Source organism: Pristiophorus japonicus, chromosome 3 (assembly GCF_044704955.1).
Source record: "Pristiophorus japonicus isolate sPriJap1 chromosome 3, sPriJap1.hap1, whole genome shotgun sequence".
NCBI lineage: Eukaryota > Metazoa > Chordata > Chondrichthyes > Pristiophoridae > Pristiophorus > Pristiophorus japonicus.
Window position 1 is genome coordinate 316,652,635 of NC_091979.1, and position 22,355 is coordinate 316,674,989.

The 22,355-nt window shown below is 50.1% G+C and overlaps 1 long non-coding RNA gene across 1 annotated transcript in view; it reads right to left on the minus strand.

Annotated features, from left to right (window-relative positions):
- Window positions 1–13,344: 13,344 nt before the first annotated feature.
- LOC139259579 (uncharacterized) overlaps window positions 13,345–22,355 on the minus strand; it is a 69,510-nt gene continuing 60,499 nt past the window's right edge. Inside the window, exon 3 of the long non-coding RNA XR_011592600.1 lies at window positions 13,345–13,496. This is a non-coding gene — a long non-coding RNA (uncharacterized lncRNA). The remainder of the gene's footprint in view (window positions 13,497–22,355) is intronic.

Sequence of the window (22,355 nt, forward strand, 5' to 3'; positions counted from 1 at the left end):
TCTAGAAAAAGGGCATCTAGAGGCTGTTTACATCAAGTCGACAATAACATGCGTCTGAGCCCTCGTGGCTTCGCTTCGCTCCTGCTACGTCACTTACCTCAATACTGTTTACCCTTACCCTTAATCCCACCCTGTATGGGCCCCACTCTCGGCTTGAGCCCCACTCTAGGCTTGGGCCCCACTCTAGGCTTGGGCCCCACTCTAGGCTTGGGCCCCACTCTCGGCTTGGGCCCCACTCTAGGCTTGGGCCCCACTCTAGGCTTGAGCCCCACTCTCGGCTTGGGCACCACTCTCGGCTTGGGCCCCACTCTCGGCTTGGGCCCCACTCTCGGCTTGGGCCCCACTCTCGGCTTGGGCCCCAATCTAGGCTTGGGCCCCACTCTAGGCTTGGGCCCCACTCTAGGCTTGGGCCCCACTCTAGGCTTGGGCACCACTCTAGGCTTGGGCACCACTCTAGGCTTGGGCCCCACTCTAGGCTTGGGCCCCACTCTCGGCTTGGGCCCCACTCTCGGCTTGGGCCCCACTCTCGGCTTGGGCCCCACTCTAGGCTTGGGCCCCACTCTAGGCTTGGGCCCCACTCTAGGCTTGGGCCCCACTCTAGGCTTGGGCCCCACTCTAGGCTTGAGCCCCACTCTAGGCTTGGGCCCCACTCTAGGCTTGGGCCCCACTCTAGGCTTGGGCCCCACTCTAGGCTTGGGCCCCACTCTCGGCTTGGGCCCCACTCTAGGCTTGGGCCCCACTCTAGGCTTGGGCCCCACTCTAGGCTAGAGCCCCACTCTAGGCTTGGGCACCACTCTAGGCTTGGGCCCCACTCTAGGCTTGGGCCCCACTCTAGGCTTGGGCCCCACTCTAGGCTTGGGCCCCACTCTAGGCTTGGGCCCCACTCTAGGCTTGGGCCCCACTCTAGGCTTGAGCCCCACTCTAGGCTTGAGCCCCACTCTAGGCTTGAGCCCCACTCTAGGCTTGGGCCCCACTCTAGGCTTGGGCCCCACTCTAGGCTTGGGCCCCACTCTCGGCTTGGGCCCCACTCTAGGCTTGGGCCCCACTCTAGGCTTGGGCCCCACTCTCGGCTTGGGCCCCACTCTAGGCTTGGGCCCCACTCTCGGCTTGGGCCCCACTCTAGGCTTGGGCCCCACTCTAGGCTTGGGCCCCACTCTAGGCTTGGGCCCCACTCTAGGCTTGAGCCCCACTCTAGGCTTGGGCCCCACTCTAGGCTTGGGCCCCACTCTAGGCTTGGGCCCCACTCTAGGCTTGGGCCCCACTCTAGGCTTGGGCCCCACTCTAGGCTTGGGCCCCACTCTAGGCTAGAGCCCCACTCTAGGCTTGGGCACCACTCTAGGCTTGGGCCCCACTCTAGGCTTGGGCCCCACTCTAGGCTTGGGCCCCACTCTAGGCTTGGGCCCCACTCTAGGCTTGGGCCCCACTCTAGGCTTGGGCCCCACTCTAGGCTTGAGCCCCACTCTAGGCTTGAGCCCCACTCTAGGCTTGAGCCCCACTCTAGGCTTGGGCCCCACTCTAGGCTTGGGCCCCACTCTAGGCTTGGGCCCCACTCTCGGCTTGGGCCCCACTCTAGGCTTGGGCCCCACTCTAGGCTTGGGCCCCACTCTCGGCTTGGGCCCCACTCTAGGCTTGGGCCCCACTCTAGGCTTGGGCCCCACTCTAGGCTTGAGCCCCACTCTAGGCTTGGAACCCACTCTAGGCTTGAGCCCCACTCTAGGCTTGAGCCCCACTCTAGGCTTGGGCCCCACTCTAGGCTTGGGCCCCACTCTAGGCTTGGGCACCATTCTAGGCTTGAGCCCTAGGCGACTGCCCCATTTGCCTCCCCTTCATTTGTCTCTGACCACAGCAGCACATTCTCAGCATTGCTGGCTGTGCAGCTGCCTCACAAGGAGAAGCACAACAAGGAGAGGGAGTTGGAGGTCTGGAACAGGTGTGCTGATGGCAGATCCACCTCAGTCAGGTGGTCAGGGTGATTGAATACTTCAACAAATGCTACATACCACCATCTGTACCACAAGCTTCACACACTGCCCAAAGGACCAGACTCCTAGCACTTACCAACCAACAATCTCCACCTACTAACACTCACACCCACAGCTCACGCCTTGCAGACAATGACAGCTATTTAACTATGGCAGGCACAAGGGTCATTAGTTATTCGAATGAATGTGATATGTGTGATATGTTTACGCGCAAATTTATTAATGGAGTTTGCAATATGTTGTGGTCTCCCTTATTTCACCCTTGTGCCCAGGAGGACGCTGTCATAGGGCAGGACACGGTGATGGTATGATGGACATGTGATGAGCAAAAGGTTTCTGGGGTTTAAGTCATCCTGGTGAGAGCCCTGATGCCCCACCTCATCCCTGTGCGCACATGTTCCCACATTTCTGGCTGCCTACGCTCTCTCCGCCGTAGACCCTGGAGGGCGAGGTGACATGTGTAGCAGTGTGGCAAATGTGGCAGTGTAAATCTGTGAACAATAAATGTAGCCACTTTGTGAAACAATGCTGATAAAAATGAACCTTGAAATGACTCATACAAACTGATCCCCTGGCTGAAACTGACCAGAGACCTCAGAAACTAACCTGCTGATAGGTGCGAGTGATTAATGCGGATGCCAGCATCCTGAAGCTGTGTGCCTCCTCTCCCTGTCACTGTCTGGTCCAGGTGCAAAGTTAAACATCCAGAATGAATTTGGCAGATTGGGCGCTCACTGATGTCACGATCTGCCTGGCGTTGATGTCCCCGGCGGTACCTTGTACCGGCAGCGCAACGGAGGGTCCGGATTTGCTGTGCACCGCGAGATTCGCCTCACCCCAGCGCTCCTGCATCAGTGCCCCATTACCACCCTCTGCAGGCGCTAACAGGAGGCACTAACCAACTGAATGCTCCCCCCTCTGTTCCTTCCTGACACGCTGCTTGATTTTACCCAAATCACTACTCTGCTCTACAGCCTTGACTTTTGTCTTTACAATTATAAATTTGCCCTTACCTGAACCTTCTCCCCACGCTGTCTTATTACTTTAAAGCTCTATCTAGCACCCGAGTTATTCAATTCTCCAGGACACTGGTCCCAGCCTGGATAATGTGGAGTCCATCCCAATGGAATAGCTCCCTTTTAGCCCAGTACTGGTGCCAGTGCCCCATGAAACGAAACCCCTGACTCCTGCACCACTCTTTCAGCCACGCATTTCACCTTCTAATCTTTTTGTCCCTGTGACAATTTGTACGTGACTCAGGAAGTAATCCAGAGATTATTTCCTTTGAGGTTATGCTTTTTAATCTCTCAGCAGAACCTCATTCCTAGTTCATCCTATCTCCCCACATCAATGGCCTCCTGTAACACAGTGCCATGGTCAATTTGCCCATTCTCCCTGCAGTTTTTGTTCTCATCCACACAGGTAGCACGTACCTCATACCTGTTGGACAAGGACAAAGGCTGAAGTTCCTGCACCACTGCATATGAGGTCCCTTTACCTGCCTGACTCGCAGGCACATCCTCCTGTACCTGACCAATAGCTAAATCTCAATCACTACCTGACATAATGGGTGTGACTGCCTCCTGGGTCAAAGTGTCCAGGTATCTCTCCCTCTCCTTGATACATCGCAATGTCTGCACCTCAGACTCCAGCTCAACAACTCTGAGCCAAAGTCCCTCAACAGTTACCGCAGATGTGGTTGCCTGGGATCATGCTGCTCGCCTCAAACTCCCACATGCTGCAGATATTGCACACCTCCTCCACTGCCATCTCTATCCAACCCTTTCTTACTTTATTTAATGAATAAGAGGTTTTATATAATAAATTCTCTTGCTTTTTTGTGTTATTTAGAAACATAGAAACATAGAAAATAGGTGCAGGAGCAGGCCATTCAGCCCTTCTAGCCTGCACCGCCATTCAGCGAGTTCATGGCTGAACATGAAACTTCAGTACCACCTTCCTGCTTTCTCGCCATACCCCTTGATCCCCCGAGTAGTAAGGACTTCATCTAACTCCCTTTTGAATATATTTAGTGAATTGGCCTCAACTACTTTCTGTGGTAGAGAATTCCACAGGTTCACCACTCTCTGGGTGAAGAAGTTTCTCCTTATCTCGGTCCTAAATGGCTTACCCCTTATCCTTAGACTGTGACCCCTGGTTCTGGACTTCCCCAACATTGGGAACATTCTTCCTGCATCCAACCTGTCCAAACCCGTCAGAATTTTAAACGTTTCTATGAGGTCCCCTCTCACTCTTCTGAACTCCAGTGAATACAAGCCCAGTTGATCCAGTCTTTCTTGATAGGTCAGTCTCACCATCCCGGGAATCAGTCTGGTGAATCTTCGCTGCACTCCCTCAATAGCAAGAATGTCCTTCCTCAAGTTAGGAGACCAAAACTGTACACAATACTCCAGGTGTGGCCTCACCAAGGCCCTGTACAACTGTAGCAACACCTCCCTGCCCCTGTACTCAAATCCCCTCGCTATGAAGGCCAACATGCCATTTGCTTTCTTAACCGCCTGCTGTACCTGCATGCCAACCTTCAATGACTGATGTACCATGACACCCAGGTCTCGTTGCACCTTCCCTTTTCCTAATCTGTCACCATTCAGATAATAGTCTGTCTCTCTGTTTTTACCACCAAAGTGGATAACCTCACATTTATCCACATTATACTTCATCTGCCACGCATTTGCCCACTCACCTAACCTATCCAAGTCACTCTGCATCCTCATAGCATCCTCCTCGAAGCTCACACTGCCACCCAACTTAGTGTCATCCGCAAATTTGGAGATACTACATTTAATCCCCTCGTCTAAATCATTAATGTACAATGTAAACAGCTGGGGCCCCAGCACAGAACCCTGCGGTACCCCACTAGTCACTGCCTGCCATTCCGAAAAGTACCCATTTACTCCTACTCTTTGCTTCCTGTCTGACAACCAGTTCTCAATCCACGTCAGCACACTTCCCCCAATCCCATGTGCTTTAACTTTGCACATTAATCTCCTGTGTGGGACCTTGTCGAAAGCCTTCTGAAAGTCCAAATATACCACATCAACTGGTACTCCTTTGTCCACTTTACTGGAAACATCCTGAAAAAATTCCAGAAGATTTGTCAAGCATGATCTCCCTTTCACAAATCCATGCTGACTTGGACCTATCATGTCACCATTTTCCAAATGCGCTGCTATGACATCCTTAATAATTGATTCCATCATTTTACCCACTAATGAGGTCAGGCTGACCGGTCTATAATTCCCTGCTTTCTCTCTCCCTCCTTTTTTTAAAAATGGGGTTACATTGGCTACCCTCCACTCGATAGGAACTGATCCAGAGTCAATGGAATGTTGGAAAATGACTGTCAATGCATCCGCTATTTCCAAGGCCACCTCCTTAAGTACTCTGGGATGCAGTCCATCAGGCCCTGGGGATTTATCGGCCTTCAATCCCATCAATTTCCCCAACACAATTTCCCGACTAATAAAGATTTCCCTCAGTTCCTCCTCCTTACTAGACCCTCTGACCCCTTTTATATCCGGAAGGTTGTTTGTGTCCTCCTTAGTGAATACTGAACCAAAGTACTTGTTCAATTGGTCTGCCATTTCTTTGTTCCCCGTTATGACTTCCCCTGATTCTCACTGCAGGGTACCTACGTTTGTCTTTACTAACCTTTTTCTCTTTACATAGCTATAGAAACTTTTGCAATCCGCCTTCATTTTCCCTGCAAGCTTCTTCTCGTACTCCATTTTCCCTGCCCTAATCAAACCCTTTGTCCTCCTCTGCTGAGTTCTAAATTTCTCCCAGTCCCCAGGTTCGCTGCTATTTCTGGCCAATTTGTATGCCATTTCCTTGGCTTTAATACTATCCCTGATTTCCCTCGATAGCCACGGTTGAGCCACCTTCCCTTTTTTATTTTTACGCCAGACAGGAATGTACAATTGTTGTAATTCATCCATGCGGTCTCTAAATGTCTGCCATTGCCCATCCACAGTCAACCCCTTAAGTATCATTCGCCAATCTATCCTAGCCAATTCACGCCTCATACCTTCAAAGTTACCCTTCTTTAAGTTCTGGACCATGGTCTCTGAATTAACTGTTTCATTCTCCATCCTAATGCAGAATTCCAACAATTATGGTCACTCTTCCCCAAGGGGCCTCGCACAATGAGATTGCTAATTAATCCTCTCTCATTACACAACACCCAGTCTAAGATGGCCTCCCCCCTAGTTGGTTCCTCGACATATTGGTCCAGAAAACCATCCCTTATGCACTCCAGGAAATCCTCCTCCACCGTATTGCTTCCAGTTTGGCTAGCCCAATCTATGTGCATATTAAAGAAGAATTAATTGATCTGGGGGCCAATTTTAATGACTGCCACTCACTGCCATCCACTGCCACCCACTGCCGCCCACTGCCATCCACTGCTGCCCACTGCCATCCACTGCCTCCCACTGCCACCCACTGCCATCCACTGCCTCCCACTGCCGCCCACTGCCACCCACTGCCATCCACTGCCTCCCACTGCCACCCACTGCCATCCACTGCTGCCCACTGCCACCCACTGCCATCCATTGCTGCCCACTGCCACCCACTGCCTCCCACTGCCACCCACTGCCATCCACTGCCGCCCACTGCCATCCACTGCCATCCACTGCCGCCCACTGCTGCCAACATTCCTCTGCTCGAACCGCCCAGTGCCACTTTCGATGTGGCCTGGAGCGGGTGGGAAGGGAGAGCCGCCGGGAAGTGCCCGTCAATGTCAGCGGATGGCTGATGCACGTAAGTCGACTCCCGCCCGCCGAGATGCCCGATTGGTGTGGGCGGGAGTCGGCGGCAGGACGGCGGGGGACCGCTGGGTGGAGGCTGCTCTGTCCTCAACGGTAAGTGTCAAGATCCTGTAACAAAGGTAAGTGGAATGTTGATAAATTATTTATTTGCAGGGACTTACCTGGAGGTCCTCAGATGTGTTTTTTTTGTTGGTGACGATTTTTATTTTGACCTCTTCGACCCTCCGTGGGCCCAACTCCATCCTCGGCGGCACTTGGGAGGCAAGTGCCTCTGCCGCTGAGAATGAGACTCCCGCCCGCTGCCGCCCAGATTGGTGGCGTACGTCGTTGGTTTGTCACCCTCCGACATCGAGGGACCTCGGCGATGAAAACCCCGCCGAAAGTACCGTCCGATCCTCGGCGGCCATCGGCAGCACTTTGGGCGGCACTTGGGCGAGCGGAGACCTTGACCAAATTCAGCCCCATAGTTTAAATTATTAATTTAATCCTGTATTAGCAAGTTATCGGGCCTGAACTTGATCAATGAGCTGCCCAATACCACCCACAGCCGCCAAGGTAGTGCTGCCTTAAATATTTTGTTGTGATTCCTCATGTACAGCCCATCTGCCGCCCAGATCCCGCGGGGCGGGAGTTTCTTCAGGGAAGTACCACCGGTGCAACTTCCTACTGCCCGCCCAGGCTGGAGGCTCCAAAAATGGGATTGTGGTGGTCTAGGATCCTCTAACATGCTGCTCCCTCCAACCAGACTGACCGCTGGGAAAAAGGTGCTCTGAGCGGGTTGTGATTCGGGCGGCAGGGACAATCGCACAGAATAGTCCAGAGTGTACATCCCGGGGAACAGACACACACTGCACCATTATCACACCCTCAGAGTGGTCCAGAGTGTACATCCCGGGGAACAGACACACACTGCACCATTATCACACCCTCAGAGTGGTCCAGAGTACACATCCCGGGGAACAGACACACACTGCACCATTATCACACCCTCAGAGTGGTCCAGAGCTGCACATCCCGGGTAACAGACACACACTGCACCATTATCACACCCTCAGAGTGGTCCAGAGTGCACATCCTGGGGAACATACACACACTGCACCATTATCACACCCTCAGAGTGGTCCAGAGCTACACATCCCGGGTAACATACACACACTGCACCATTATCACACCCTCAGAGTGGTCCAGAGTACACATCCCGGGGAACAGACACACACTGCACCATTATCACACCCTCAGAGTGGTCCAGAGCTGCACATCCCGGGTAACAGACACACACTGCACCATTATCACACCCTCAGAGTGGTCCAGAGTACACATCCCGGGAAACAGACACACACTGCACCATTATCACACCCTCAGAGCGGTCTAGAGCTGTACATCCTGGGGAACAGACACACACTGCACCATTATCACACCCTCAGAGTGGTCCAGAGCTACACATCCTGGGTAACAGACACATACTGCACCATTATCACACCCTCAGAGTGGTCCAGAGTGTACATCCCGGGTAACAGACACACACTGAACCATTATCACACCCTCAGAGTGGTCCAGAGAGCACATCCCGAGTAACATACACACACTGCACCATTATCACACCCTCAGAGTGATCCAGAGTGTACATCCCGGGTAACAGACACACTGCACCATTATCACACCCTCAGAGTGATCCAGAGCTACACATCCCAGGTAACAGACACTCACTGCACCATTATCACACTCTCAGAGTGGTCCAGAGTGTACATCCCGGGTAACATACACACACTGCACCATTATCACACCCTCAGAGTGGTCTAGAGCTACACATCCCGGGGAACAGACACACACTGCACCATTATCACACCCTCAGAGTGGCCTAGAGCTGCACATCCCGGGTAATAGACACACACTGCACCATTATCACACCCTCAGAGTGATCCAGAGCTACACATCCCGGGGAACAGACACACACTGCACCATTATCACACCCTCAGAGTGGTCCAGAATGTACATCCCGGGTAACAGACACACACTGCACCATTATCACACCCTCAGAGTGATCCAGAGCTACACATCCCGGGTAACAGACACACACTGCACCATTATCACACCCTCAGAGTGGTCCAGAATGTACATCCCGGGTAACAGACACACACTGCACCATTATCACACCCTCAGAGTGATCCAGAGCTACACATCCCGGGGAACAGACACACACTGCACCATTATCACACCCTCAGAGTGGTCCAGAATGTACATCCCGGGTAACAGACACACACTGCACCATTATCACACCCTCAGAGTGATCCAGAGCTACACATCCTGGGTAACAGACACACACTGCACCATTATCACACCCTCAGAATGAGTTCACAGATGCAAATTAACTGCACAAAGACTTCACAGATGTAAATAAAAAGTACTCTGTTGAAGGGCAGGTGTGGTATAGGAAGTGGAAATGTGCTACGGGATACAGTGAAGACTCGATGGAGGTGTACTATAAGGGTGTTTAGAACATTGCAGGCGGACCAGATTTATTGAGTCCATGTGAATGTTCAGATGGTATGAGCTTATGTCAAATTATTTAGGCAAAAATGAGATCATGTAAGGTTCTGTCAGGTAGGAGGATGTGAACCTGCGAACAACAGGAACTCAAGTATAGAATACAGGACAATAGATATAACGGACTGCAATGTCACTGAGTAACATGTCATATCAGGGGTGGGGCTCGGCAATGTGGACTGAAGTGTAAGTCTTAATGTGTGCCCTCCAAGTTGTGCAAATATCTCTCATTCAATGACAGCCTTCCTGCATTGGTCACCCTTGTCGTTGCGAGATCGCCTGATGACAGGACCCAATAAAGAGTCGCATTATATGTGGACGCCAAGATATTGCTCAGAGACCAGTACACCTGAAGGAGGTCTGTCTGTTTCTCAGCACGTACCCCAGATGATATAAAAATGAAACACTGGCCAAGAGTTGGTGAACAATGTGTCTGTATTGAATAGTGCAGCATGGCAAATGACAGGACATGCAAACAAGTGAATCCAAAAATTGTACATTATTTCCAAAACCAGTCAAGTGAGAATCCAAACGAACCATGTGAAGCAACAGCAATAGCTTAATGAAGAGTTACCAACATCACCAGCACCAACACCCAACCCTCTATCCACTACCACCACCTCTCTTTCCCCCCCCCCCCCTCGATGTGAGGCCTATTGCCTTCTTCATGGTTCCGCTTTCACCATGGCAACACGCACCCCTGCCCCTCACTGCCTCTGCTCCATGACATTGTGGAGCCCTGCTGCCGTGTTCGTCTTGGAGAGAATGTAGGGGGTGAGATGGAATCCGTTGGCAACTCCAGCTCCTCGGGATCTGTCGGCCTCGTTGGTGAGGCTTCGGGGGTTGCATGACATGGCCCGAAACCATCGATTGGCACATGGCCTCTACAGAGTCGGTGTTTCGCTCCACCGCACTGCTGAGCCGCGACATCCTTGTACATTGTATATCCCTGTCTGGAGTAAAAATCAAACAGCGAAGGTGGCTCAATCGTGGCTAACAAGGGAAATTACAGAAAGTGTTAAATCCAAGGAAGAGGCATACAAATTGGCCAGAAAAAGCAGCATACCTGAGGACTGGGAGAAATTTAGAATACAGCAGAGGAGGACAAAGGGTTTAATTAGGAGGGGGAAAATAAAGTACGCGAGGGAGCTTGCCGGGAACATAAAAAAATGACTGCAAAAGCTTCTTTCGATAGGTGAAGAGAAAAAGATTAGTGAAGACAAACGTAGATCCCTTGCAGTCGGACTCAGGTGAATTTATAATGGGGAACAACGAAATGGCAGACCAATTGAACAAATACTTTGGTTCTGTCTTCACAAAGGAAGACACAAATAACCTTCCGAAAGTACTAGGGGACTGAGGGTCTAGTGAGAAGGAGAAACTGAAGGATATCCTTATTAGGCGGTAAATTGTGTTGGGGAAATTGATGGGATTGAAGGCCAATAAATCCCCGGGGCCTGAAGGTCTGCATCCCAGAGTACTTAAGGAAGTGGCCCTAGAAATAGTGGATGCATTGGTGATCATTTTCTAACAGTCTATCAATTCTGGATCAGTTCCTATGGACTGGAGGGTAGCTAATGTAACACTACTTTTTAAAAAGGAAGGAAGAGAGACAACGGGTAATTATAGACCGGGTAGCCTGACATCAGTATTGGGAAAAATGTTGGAATCAATTATTAAAGATGAAATAGCAGCGCATTTGGAAAGCAGTGACAGGATCGGTCCAAGTCAGCATGGATTTATGAAAGGAAAATCATGCTTGACGAATCTTCTGGAATTTTTTGAGGATGTAACGAGCAGAGTGGACAAGGGAGAACCAGTGGATGTGGTGTATTTCGACTTTCAAAAGGCCTTTGACAAGCGATTGGTGTGCAAAATCAAAGCACATGGTATTGGGGATAATGTACTGGCGTGGATAGAGAATTGGTTGGCAGACAGGAAGCAGAGAGTCGGGATAAACGGTTCCTTTTCGGAATGGGAGGCAGTGACTAGTGGAGTGCTGCAGGGCTCAGTCCTGGGACCCCAGCTCTTTACAATATATATTAATGATTGGGATGAAGGAATTGAGTGTAACATCTCCAGGTTTTCAGATGGCACTAAATTGGGTGGCGGTGTGAGCTGTGAGGAGGACACTAAGAGGCTGCAGGGTGATTTGGACAAGTTAGGTGAGTGGGCAAATGCATGGCAGATGCAGTCTAATGTGGATAAATGTGAGGTTATCCACTTTGGGGGCAAAAACATGAAGGCAGAATATTATCTGAATGGCAGCAGATTAGGAAAAGGGGAGGTGCAATGAGACCTAGGTGTCATGGTTCATCAGTTATTGAAAGTTGGCATGCAAGTACAGTAGGCGGTGAAGAAGGCAAATGGCATGTTGGCCTTCAGAGCTCAGTGATTTGAGTATAGGAGCAGGGAGGTCTTACTGTAGTTGTACAGGGCCTTGGTGAGTTCAGTTTTGGTCTCCTAATCTGAGGAAGGACGTTCTTGCCATTGAGGGAGTGCAGCGAAGGTTCACCAGACTGATTTCAGGGATGGCTGGACTGACATTTGAGGAGAGACTGGATCGACTGGGCCTTTATACACTGGAGTTTAGAAGGATGAGAGGGGATCTCATAGAAACGTTTAAGATTCTGACGAGACTGGACAGGTTAGATACAGGAAGAATGTTCCCGATGTTGGGGAAGTCCAGAACCAGGGGGCACAGTCTTAGGATAAGAGGTAGGCCATTTAGGACTGAGATGAGGAGAAACTTCTTCACTCAGAGAGTTGTTAACCTGTGGAATTCCTGCTGCAGAGAGTTGTTGATGGCAGTTCATTGGATATATTCAAGAGGGAGTTAGATATAGCCCTTACGGCTAAAGGGATCAAGAGGTATGGAGAGAAAGCAGGAAAGAGGTACTGAAGGAATGATCAGCCATGATCTTATTAAATGGTGGTGCAGGCTCAAAGGGCCGAATGGCCTACTCCTGCACCTATTTTCTATGTTTCTATGTTTCTATGACATACTGCCCCTCACTGCCTCTGCTCCATGACTTTGTGCAGGAGGGCAGTGGAGCCCAGCTGCCGTGTTCGTCTTGGAGAGAATGTAGGGGGTGAGATGGAATCCGCTGGTAACTCCGGCTCCTTGGGATCTGTCGGCCTCGTTGGTGAGGCACCGGGGGGTTGCATGACATGGCCCGAAAGCATCGATTGGCACATGGCCTCTACAGAGTCGGTGTTTCGCTCCACCGCACTGATGAGCCGCGACATACTGGCAGAATGCTCCTCTGCAAAGGTGGCAATGCTGGCACCTATCCCAGCCCTGGCCTGCAGCAGATCTCGACCTATCTCGACACTCGTCCTCAACAACTGCACCATTTCCTGGAATGCCTCCCCCCAGTCCTGCATCCTCATCGGCTTGTTGCATCATCATGGATGATTGTGGCTTGGTGGCTTTTCTGGCACGGCTTCTGTACCTCCCAACACTTGTTCCCACGTCGTCCAATTCGAATTCCAAAAAATCCGACCCCGAAAGCGATGTTGGCCGAACAGGTGACACACATGTCAGGAGGCTGGAGTCCTCCTCTTGCAGCTCCTCGACCTCAAGTAGTTCGAACACTGGCACTTCTCCCTCCTCTCCCTCCTGGTCTTCGTGTCTCTGTCTCTGGGTGGCGGAGGTTGATGTGGGGGATGTGTGTGATCTGGGGGGTGGGGGAAGGAGCTGGTGTGTTGAGCTGCTGATGGTGTCGAGGTGGAAGGCGGGTTGTTTGACACTGCCTTTGTGTATCAGAGGTGGATGGGGTGCATTGATCGGTGCTGTCCCAATCAACATCTGGACGTAGAGGACAACATTTAGGTGTGTAGCGGGGGGTTGGTCATGTGACATGTTTCCGTCACATTTCACATTCTTACTTCAAGGACTTCCATCGCTACATGAGCACAGCATTAATGGGCGACACAGTGCGGTAAAAAACAGTTGACATAACATTACATGACCTTGCATGACATGAGCGTGACACAGACTGGAGATTCAGTAATGCTTACCCTGCTCTAGCACGGGATCTGCACCACCCTGTGTGGTGGCACGGGGGTGGTCACCCACCATAGCCAAAGCACGCTCCTCTAAGCTAGTCACCTCGATGACATCTGGTGAGCCCCCTCCCATGCCACTCTGCTTTGATGTGTTGGATGCTCTTTTCTTCTGCAGAAATAAAAGTTGCAGCCTTTACCTGTTTTGCTCATGTAACACCCGCACACACAACCACACAGACACAACGGACAGAGAACCTTTTGGAATAGTATGGGAGTGCAACAATACATGTTTATTTATTCTTGATGATGCAACCATATGGTTCCATCGTTTCCTACACTGGTCTCCATCCCACACAACATTGCTCACTGAGGACACAGCCTCCCCCATCTCCCGCCAAATGTGTCTGTATTCGGGTGGTGCAGGCTTGCCACGACCATCCCGGGTAAGGTCTTTATAATGGCACTCCAATTCACATACAAGTTCTTCCAGCACCTCCTCACTAAACCAGGGAGCTCTGGGCCTCCCTCCATTCGTGTTATATCTTGAACAAAGCAATGTGACTGAGTACTGTAGACGTGAGTAAGTGTGACCTTAGTCTCTTTATTCTAACTCCAGAGTGCTGGTACAGCATGGGAGGCCTGCTTATAAACATTACTGCCAAGGGATGCTGGGATCCCTTGGAACTCCAACAGATACACTCTCTGGTGGCAGTAGAATGCTGGTTATATCGGGTTGCATACATAACATCACTCCCTCCCAAAGTCAATAGTATACTTATTTACAGGGTGAGACGATCTGGGGCTTTCCGCTCCCTAGACGATCTTCTCGGTACAAATGCAGGTGCAGGTGAGGCGGTTGGTTCTTCGCTGGGCTGCAGCGCAGCTGGCCTTGCTGGGCTTCATGGTCAACCGTGATGTTGGTTGCCACTTGTATGTGCCGGAGGGTCAAAGTTGGTGGTGTCTTCTTCAGGTTGCTCGTGGCTGTCTGTGAATCGCAGTTTGGTTTGGTCTAAATGCGTTCTGCAAGTTAGTCCATTTGCGAGTTTGACCTGAAACACCCTACTCCCTTCTTTGGCTATGAAAGTGTCAGCAAGCTATTTGGGACCATGTCCATAGTTGAGTACAAATACAGGGTCATTGACTTCAATATCGCATCACAAATTTGCGCGATCATGGTACATGCTTTGTTGATGCTGCCCATCCTCGACGTGATCATGGAGATCAGGCTGGACAAGACAGAGTCTTGTTTTGAGCACACTTTTCATGAGCAGCTTGGCTGGGGGAACCCCGGTGAGCGAGTGGGATCTAGTGCGGTAGCTGAGCACGACTCAGGACAGGCGGGTCTGTAGGGAGCCTTCCGACATGCGTTTCAAGCTTTGCTTGATGAATGAACTGCCCGTCTGCCTGGCCGTTGGATGCGGGCTTGAATTGGACAGATGTGACATGCTTGATCCCATTGCTGGTCATGAATTCCTTGAATTCAACACTGGTGAAGCTTTTCATTCTCTTTTCTATTTCAGTAAGTAACCTTTAGCATTGTTGCTGCCAAATTAAGTTCATCTAGGGGTTAAGTCATGACAGGAGAGCTCGGACACGTGTTATGCTCTTTCTGTACCATGTGGGAAATCAGGGACGCCTCCGGTGTCCCTGACAACTCCGTGTGCGGGAAGTGTATCCGCCTCCAGCTCCTGACGAACCGTGTTGCGGAACTGGAGCTGCGGGTGGATTCACTTTGGAGCATGCACAATGCTAAGAAAGATGTGAATAGCACATTTCATGAGTTGGTCTTACCGCAGGTTAAGGGTTCACAGCCAGATAGGGAATGGAAGACCAACAGGAAGAGCAGTGCAAGGAAGATAGTGCAGGGGTCCCCTGCGGTCATCCACCTGCAAAACAGATACACCGCTTTGGGTTAGGTTGAGGGGGATGACTAATCAGGGGAGATCAGCAGCAGCCATGTTCATGGCAGCGTGGCTAGCTCTGCTGCACAGGAGGGTAGGAAAAAGAGTGGGAGAGCAATAGTGATAGGGGATTCGATTGTAAGGTGAATAAATAGGCATTTCTGCGGCCGCAACCAAGACTCCAGGATGGTATGTTGCCTCCCTGGTGCAAGGATCAAGGATGTCTCGGAGCGGGTGCAGGACATTCTGAAAAGGGAGGGTGAACAGTCAGTTGTTGTGGTGCATATAGGTACCAATGATATAGGTAAAAAATGGGATGAGGTCCTACGAGACAAATTTAGGGAGCTAGGAGTTAAATTAAAAAGTAGGACCTCAAAAGTAGTAATCTCAGGATTGCTACCAGTGCCACGTGCCAGTCAGAGTAGGTATCGCAGGATAGCTCAAATGAATACATGGCTTGAGCAGTGGTGCAGAAAGGAGGGATTCAAATTCCTGGGACATTGGAACTGGTTCTGGGGGCGGTGGGACCAGTACAAACCGGACGGTCTGCACCTGGACAGGACCGGAACCAATGTCCTAGGGGGAGTGTTTGCTAGTGCTGTTTGGGAGGAGTTAAAACTAATATGGCAGGGGGATGGGAACCTATGCAGGGAGACAGAGGGAAATAAAATGGAGACAGAAGCAAAAGATAGAAAGGAGAATAGTAAAAGTGGAGGGCAGAGAAACCCAAGGCAAAAAACGAAAAGGGCCACTTTATAGCAGAATTCGGAAGGGTCAAAGTATGTTCAAAAGACAAGCCTGAAAGCTCTGTGCCTCAATGCGAGGAGTATTCGGAATAAGGTGGACAAATTAACTGCGCAGATAGCAGTTAACTGGTATGATGTGATTGGCATCACGGAGACATGGGTGACCAAGGCTGAGAACTCAACATGCAGGGGTATTCAGCATTTAGGATATATAGACAGAAAGGAAAAGGAGGCGGGGTGGCATTGCTGGTTAAAGAGGAAATTAATGCAATTGTAAGGAAGGACATTAGCTTGGATCATGTGGAATTGGTATGGGTGAAGCTATGGAATAGCAAAGGGCAGAAAACGCGAGTGGGAGTTGTGTACAGGCCACCAAATAGTAGTACTGAAGTTGGGGACAGCATCAAACAAGAAACAAGGGACGTGTGCAATAAAGGTACAGCAGTAATCATGGGCGACTTTAATCTATATATTGATTGGGCTAACCTAACTGGTAGCAATGCGGTGGAGGAGGATTTCCTGGAGTGTATTAGGGATGGTTTTCTAGACCAATATGTTGAGGAACCAACCAGAGAGCTGGCCATCCAAGACTGGGTGATGTGTAATGAGAAGGGACTAATCAGCAATCTTGTTGTGCGAGGCCCCTTGGGGAAGAGTGACCATAATATGGTAGAATTCTTTATTAAGATGGTGAATGACAAAGTTAATTCAGAAACTAGGGTCCTGAACTTAAGGAAAGGTAACTTTGATGGTATGAGGCGCGAATTGCCTAGATTAGTCTGGCAAATGATGCTTAAAGGGTTGACGGTGGATAGGCAATTGCAAACCTTTAAAGATCACATGGATGAACTTCAACATTTGTAAATCCCTCTCTGGAGTAAAAATAAAACGGTGAAGGTGGCTCAACCGTGGCTAACAAGGGAAATTAAGGATAGTGTTAAATCCAAGGAAGAGGCATACAAATTAGCCAGAAAAAGTAGCAAGCCGGAGGACTGGGAGAAATTTAGAATACAGCAGAGGTGGACAAAGGGTTTAATTAAGAGGGGGAAAATAGAGTACGAGAGTAAGCTTGCCGGATACATAAAAAATGACTGCAAAAGCTTCTATAGATATGTGAAGAGAAAAAGATTAGTGAAGACAAACGTTGGTCCCTTGCAATCGGATTCGGGTGAATTTATAATGGGGAACAGAGAAATGGCAGACCAATTGAACAAGTACTTTGGTTCTGTCTTCACAAAGGAAGACACAAATAACCTTCCCGATGTACTAGGGAACCGAAGGTCTTGTGAGAAGGAGGAACTGAAGGATATCCTTATTAGGCGGGAAATTGTGTTCGAGAAATTGACGGGATTGAAGGCCGATAAATCCCCAGGACCTGATAGTCTACATCCCAGAGTACTTAAGGAAGTGGCCCTTGAAATAGTGGATGCTTTGGTGATAATTTTCCAACAGTCTATGGACTCTGGATCGGTTCCTATGGACTGGAGGGTTGCTAATGTAACACCACTTTTTAAAAAAGGAGGGAGAGAGAAAACGGGTAATTATAGACGGGTTAGCCTGACATCAGGCGTGGGGAAAGTGTTGGAATCAATCATTAAGGATGAAATAGCAGCACATTTGGAAAGCAGTGATAGGATTGGTCCAAGTCAGCATGGATTTATGAAGGGGAAATCATGCTTGACGAATCTTCTGGAATTTTTTGAGGATGTAACCAGTAGAGTGGACAAGGGAGAACCAGTGGATGTGGTGTATTTGGACTTTCAAAAGGCTTTTGACAAGGTCCCACACAAGAGATTGGTGTGCAAAATTAAAGCACATGATATTGGGAGTAATGTACTGACGTGGATAGAGAACTGGTTGGCAGACAGGAAGCAGAGAGTCGGGATTAACGGGTCCTTTTCAGAATGGCAGGCAGTGACTAGTGGAGTGCCGCAGGGCTCAGTGCTGGGACCCCAACTCTTTACAATATACATTAATGATTTGGATGATGGAATTGAGTGTAATATCTCCAAGTTCGCAGATGACACTAAACTGGGTGGCGGTGTGAGCTGTGAGGAGGATGCTAAGAGGCTGCAGGGTGACTTGGACAGGTTAGGTGAGTGGGCAAATACATGGAAGATGCGGTATAATGTGGATAAATGTGAGGTTATCCACTTTGGGGGCAAAATCACGAAGGCAGAATATTATCTGAATGGCGGCAGATTAGGAAAAGGGGAGGTGCAGCGAGACCTGGGTGTCATGTACATCAATCATTGAAGATTGGCATGCAGGTACAGCAGGCGGTGAAGGCAGAAAATGGTATGTTGGCCTTCATAGCAAGGGGATTTGAATATAGGAGCAGGGAAGTCTTATTGCAGTTGTACAGGGCCTTGGTGAGGCCCCAACTGGAATATTGTGTTCAGTTTTGGTCTGCTAATCTGAGGAAGGACATTCTTGCTATTGAGGGAATGCAGCGGAGGTTCACCAGACTGATTCCCGGGATGGCAGGACTGTCATATGAGAAGAGAGTGGATCGACTGGGCCTGTATTCACTGGAGTTTAGAAGGATGAGAGGGGATCTCATAGAAACATATAAAATTCTGACGGGACTGGACAGGTTAGATGCAGGAAGAATGTTCCCAATTTTGGGGAAGTCCAGAACCAGGGGTCACAGTCTAAGGATAAGGGGTAAGCCATTTAGGACCGAGATGAGGAGAAACTTCTTCACCCAGAGAGTGGTGAACCTGTGTAATTCTCTACCACAGAAAGTAGTTGAGGCCAATTCACTAAATATATTCAAAAGGGAGTTAGATGAAGTCCTTACTACTCGGGGAATCAAGGGGTATGGCGAGAAAGCAGGAAGGGGGTACTGAAGTTTCATGTTCAGCCATGAACTCATTGAATGGCGGTGCAGGCTAGAAGGGCTGAATGGCCTACTCCTGCACCTATTTTCTATGTTTCTATGTTTCTATGAACACCTCGATCAAATCTCCCCTTAATCTTCACTGCTCTAAGGAGAACAACCTCAATTTCTCCATCTCTCAACACAACTGAAATCTTCCCACCCTGGACCCGTTCTAGTAAATCTCCTCTGCACCCACTCTCAGGCCTTGCCATCCTTCCTAAAGTGTGGTGCCCAGAGTTAGCCACAGGACTCTTGATGGGGCCTAACCATGTTTTATAAAGGCTTAGTATATTTTGTCTCACATATTTGAAGATAACTAATTTTCAGGGTTATGGGGAAAAAGCTGGGGTGTGGGACTAAATTAAACAACTCTTCCAAAGGGCCGGCCCAGGCACGACGGGCCGAAGGACCTCCTTCTGTGCTGTAAGATTCGATGGGCCAGATTTTCCACTGTTTTTGCATGCATAACGCCCACTTAATGCCCATTTCACTGCTGAAATGACGTATAACGCCCATATATCGCCCACTTAGCCACAAAGTGGAAACTGACGGGCATTTTTGGACACTTGTCGCCGAGCATTACTTTCCCCATGTGCGTAACACCGGGAAAAAATAATACCGACCGCCCAACTTTTTTTGGGCGGAATCATCAGAATGGGCGAAATCAACGGCCACAATATCGGCCAGCGGTAGTTTCCGCATGTAATTAACGCCGAGATTCAATAATACCGCCCGCCCATCTTTTTTTGTCGTAAAGATCACATTTGCCAAAAATAACGGGCAGGAGATCACCCAGCGTGACTTTCACCACCTCGCACACATCTCGCCCACAATATCGTTCACCCAAAACACCGCTCAGAAAAAGTGCAACTCTTCTGACCGAATGACAGCGGTGTGGACGCCATTTTTTAAATCGCAGATCGTTTCATTCAAAAGGCTGCTTCAACTTCGGGGGAGTTTGCATTGACTCTGGAGTTCTTCTCAGGTGAAGTGACCATCTCAACAGATATATTTTCAGACTCTGGACTATTGGGGGTTTAGTGTAGGTGTATTTTAGTGAGGAAATTATTGTTTCTGATCAATCACTATTATACTTTCATTGCAATGGGGCCAGCCATTTTTCAGCCTGCATCGATTAATACGCAGCTGCTGCAGAGTGCAGATGGCTCATTGTGTCCCCAATTTAACACATGCAAGAATGAGGAGGAGGTCCAGACCATACACACCCCACACTTACAGGTAAAAGAGGTTTTACCTCGACATGTCCGAGCACACCTGCCTTCGGAGAATGCACTTCCACAAGGTGGTGATCAATGAAATATGTGAGCTCATCAGGCCACATATGTAGCCTGCCATCAGGACATCAGTGTCGGTCGAGGTCAAGGTCACCGCGACACTATCTTTCTACGTGTCCGGTTCCTTTCGGGACTTCGCGGTCGAGATTTCCCTTCTATCTCACCATGCCAACCATCGCTGCATTAGATAGGTCACAGAGGCCCTGTACGCATGAAGGATGGACTTTATCAGCTTCTTCATGACCATGGAGGCTCGGACTGACAGGGCTGGAGCATTCTACCTCATTGCTAACTTCCCCAGGGTGCAGGGAGCAATACAGTGCACTCACATTTCCATGCGGCCACCTTCTCAGGACCCAGAGATTTTTCAGAACAGAAAAGGATTTCACTCCCTGAAGGTCCAACTAGTTGTCGACCACAACCAGATCATAATGGCAGTGAATGCCAAATGTCCGGGCAGCTTCGATCAGGCTCACACCCTGCGTGAGAGCGCTGTCTCTGACATCTTTAAGAGTCAGCCACAAGGATAATGTTGGATGCTTGGTGATAACTGATATGGCCTCATCACCTGGCTGATGATCCCCCTGGTGACACCCACACCGAGGCCGAGAAGTGATACAACCAGACCCACAGAGACACATGCAATGTGGTCCAGAAAACAATAACTGTGCTTAAACAGCGCTTCAGATGCCTGGACCACTCAGGAGGGGAGCTACAATCCAACACTGAGCAAGTAGGTAAATTTGTGGTCGTGTGCTCCATGCTGCACAACCTGGCTATCAGGAGGGGACAAGAATTGCCAGAAGGGACTGATGCTCCACCTCAGGAGAGAGAGGAAGAGGACGAACAAGGGGCTGGACGATGGCCTAGGGCCAGACAATCAGGCTGACTATGCAACCATGCCCACGACCCCCTCCAGACCGCAGGAAAGGGCCCATGGTGGCTACAAAGCTGCAAGACTCTTATGTGAAGAGCTGATATCTGAACGATTTGCCTGAGAGAACGTTGCTGTAAGTGACAACGCTGACACACTGCTGTGTGTGTGCAGCTCAGACATCAATGGTGGCCATTACCTTGGTGCCAGTTAAAGTTTACTTTGATTGAATTAAGTTTTATTTAACCCTTTCATGTTAAGGAATCACCAGTGTGTAACAGTCCAGCTATCTGAGACAATGCGCAACAAGGTTATGTTCAATAAAAAAATGTTTTTCCAACATTGGCCTGAAATCTTAAGTATCTTGGGCAAAAACACCCCATCCCCGCCCACACCCCACTTTTTTCACCATTGACATCAATCAAATATTCAACATGTCCAGCAACACAGAATACAAAGGCAAAGCAGGAGGGTGGTCCCCTCCCCCATACATTACAACAAATTGCATACACCCAGATGGAGATATAACACAGTCATCACCTGCGGACATGCACCTCACTTTCCTTCCCACCTCCCCTTCTTCTCCCCACCTCTACCCCTTCCCCTCCTCGCTCCATGCCGCCTGGCCGAAGAGCTCCTCAGGCAGTGCCTCATTGCGGGGGGTATGAAGGCAGAGACGGTGGTTGCATGGGTACGGGAGCGGGGGGTGCCGAGGGGGGAAGATTCTCTGATCCAGAAGCAGGATCTTGGTCCTGCCTCTCTTCTGTCATTCACAGTGGTGGTGCGGAACCGAGGGATGGAGTGCCACTCTCGGGGACCACTGGGAGGCCTGTGCCAGCAGTGTTCCTGGCTATCTCCTCCAGGGCCTCTGCCATCCATGGAACGTACTCAGTCATGGTGGCCAGCTGTCGGGATATGCCCCCCAATGCATCGAGGAGCTGGTCATCAATGTTTACAGTCCTCCTGGACAAGTCTACCATCTCTCCGCTCTCATGTCGCACTCGTGGACCAGACCTGCCGTGTCCACGAAACCTCCGCGGGGTGGGCGCCGTCCTGAGGACAAATGGGGTGCCCTGTGGCCAGGTGCTTGGAGCCGGTACCTCCAGAGTGGAGGCGGGAATGACCGGAGTAGCACGAGATGGCCTTGGGGTGGAATGGCTTCTGGAGCGTGGTGATGCAGGTTCCTCGAAGTCCGCGCTCTCATCTGTAGAGAAGAGACCCAGCGGATTGCCGGGCGAGAATCGGACCTCCTCAGCAGATGTAGGATCGTCTGGTGAGTCTGGCCCCGCGCCCCCACCTTTTGGCCTCTGTGGTCTTGCCTGGGGTTG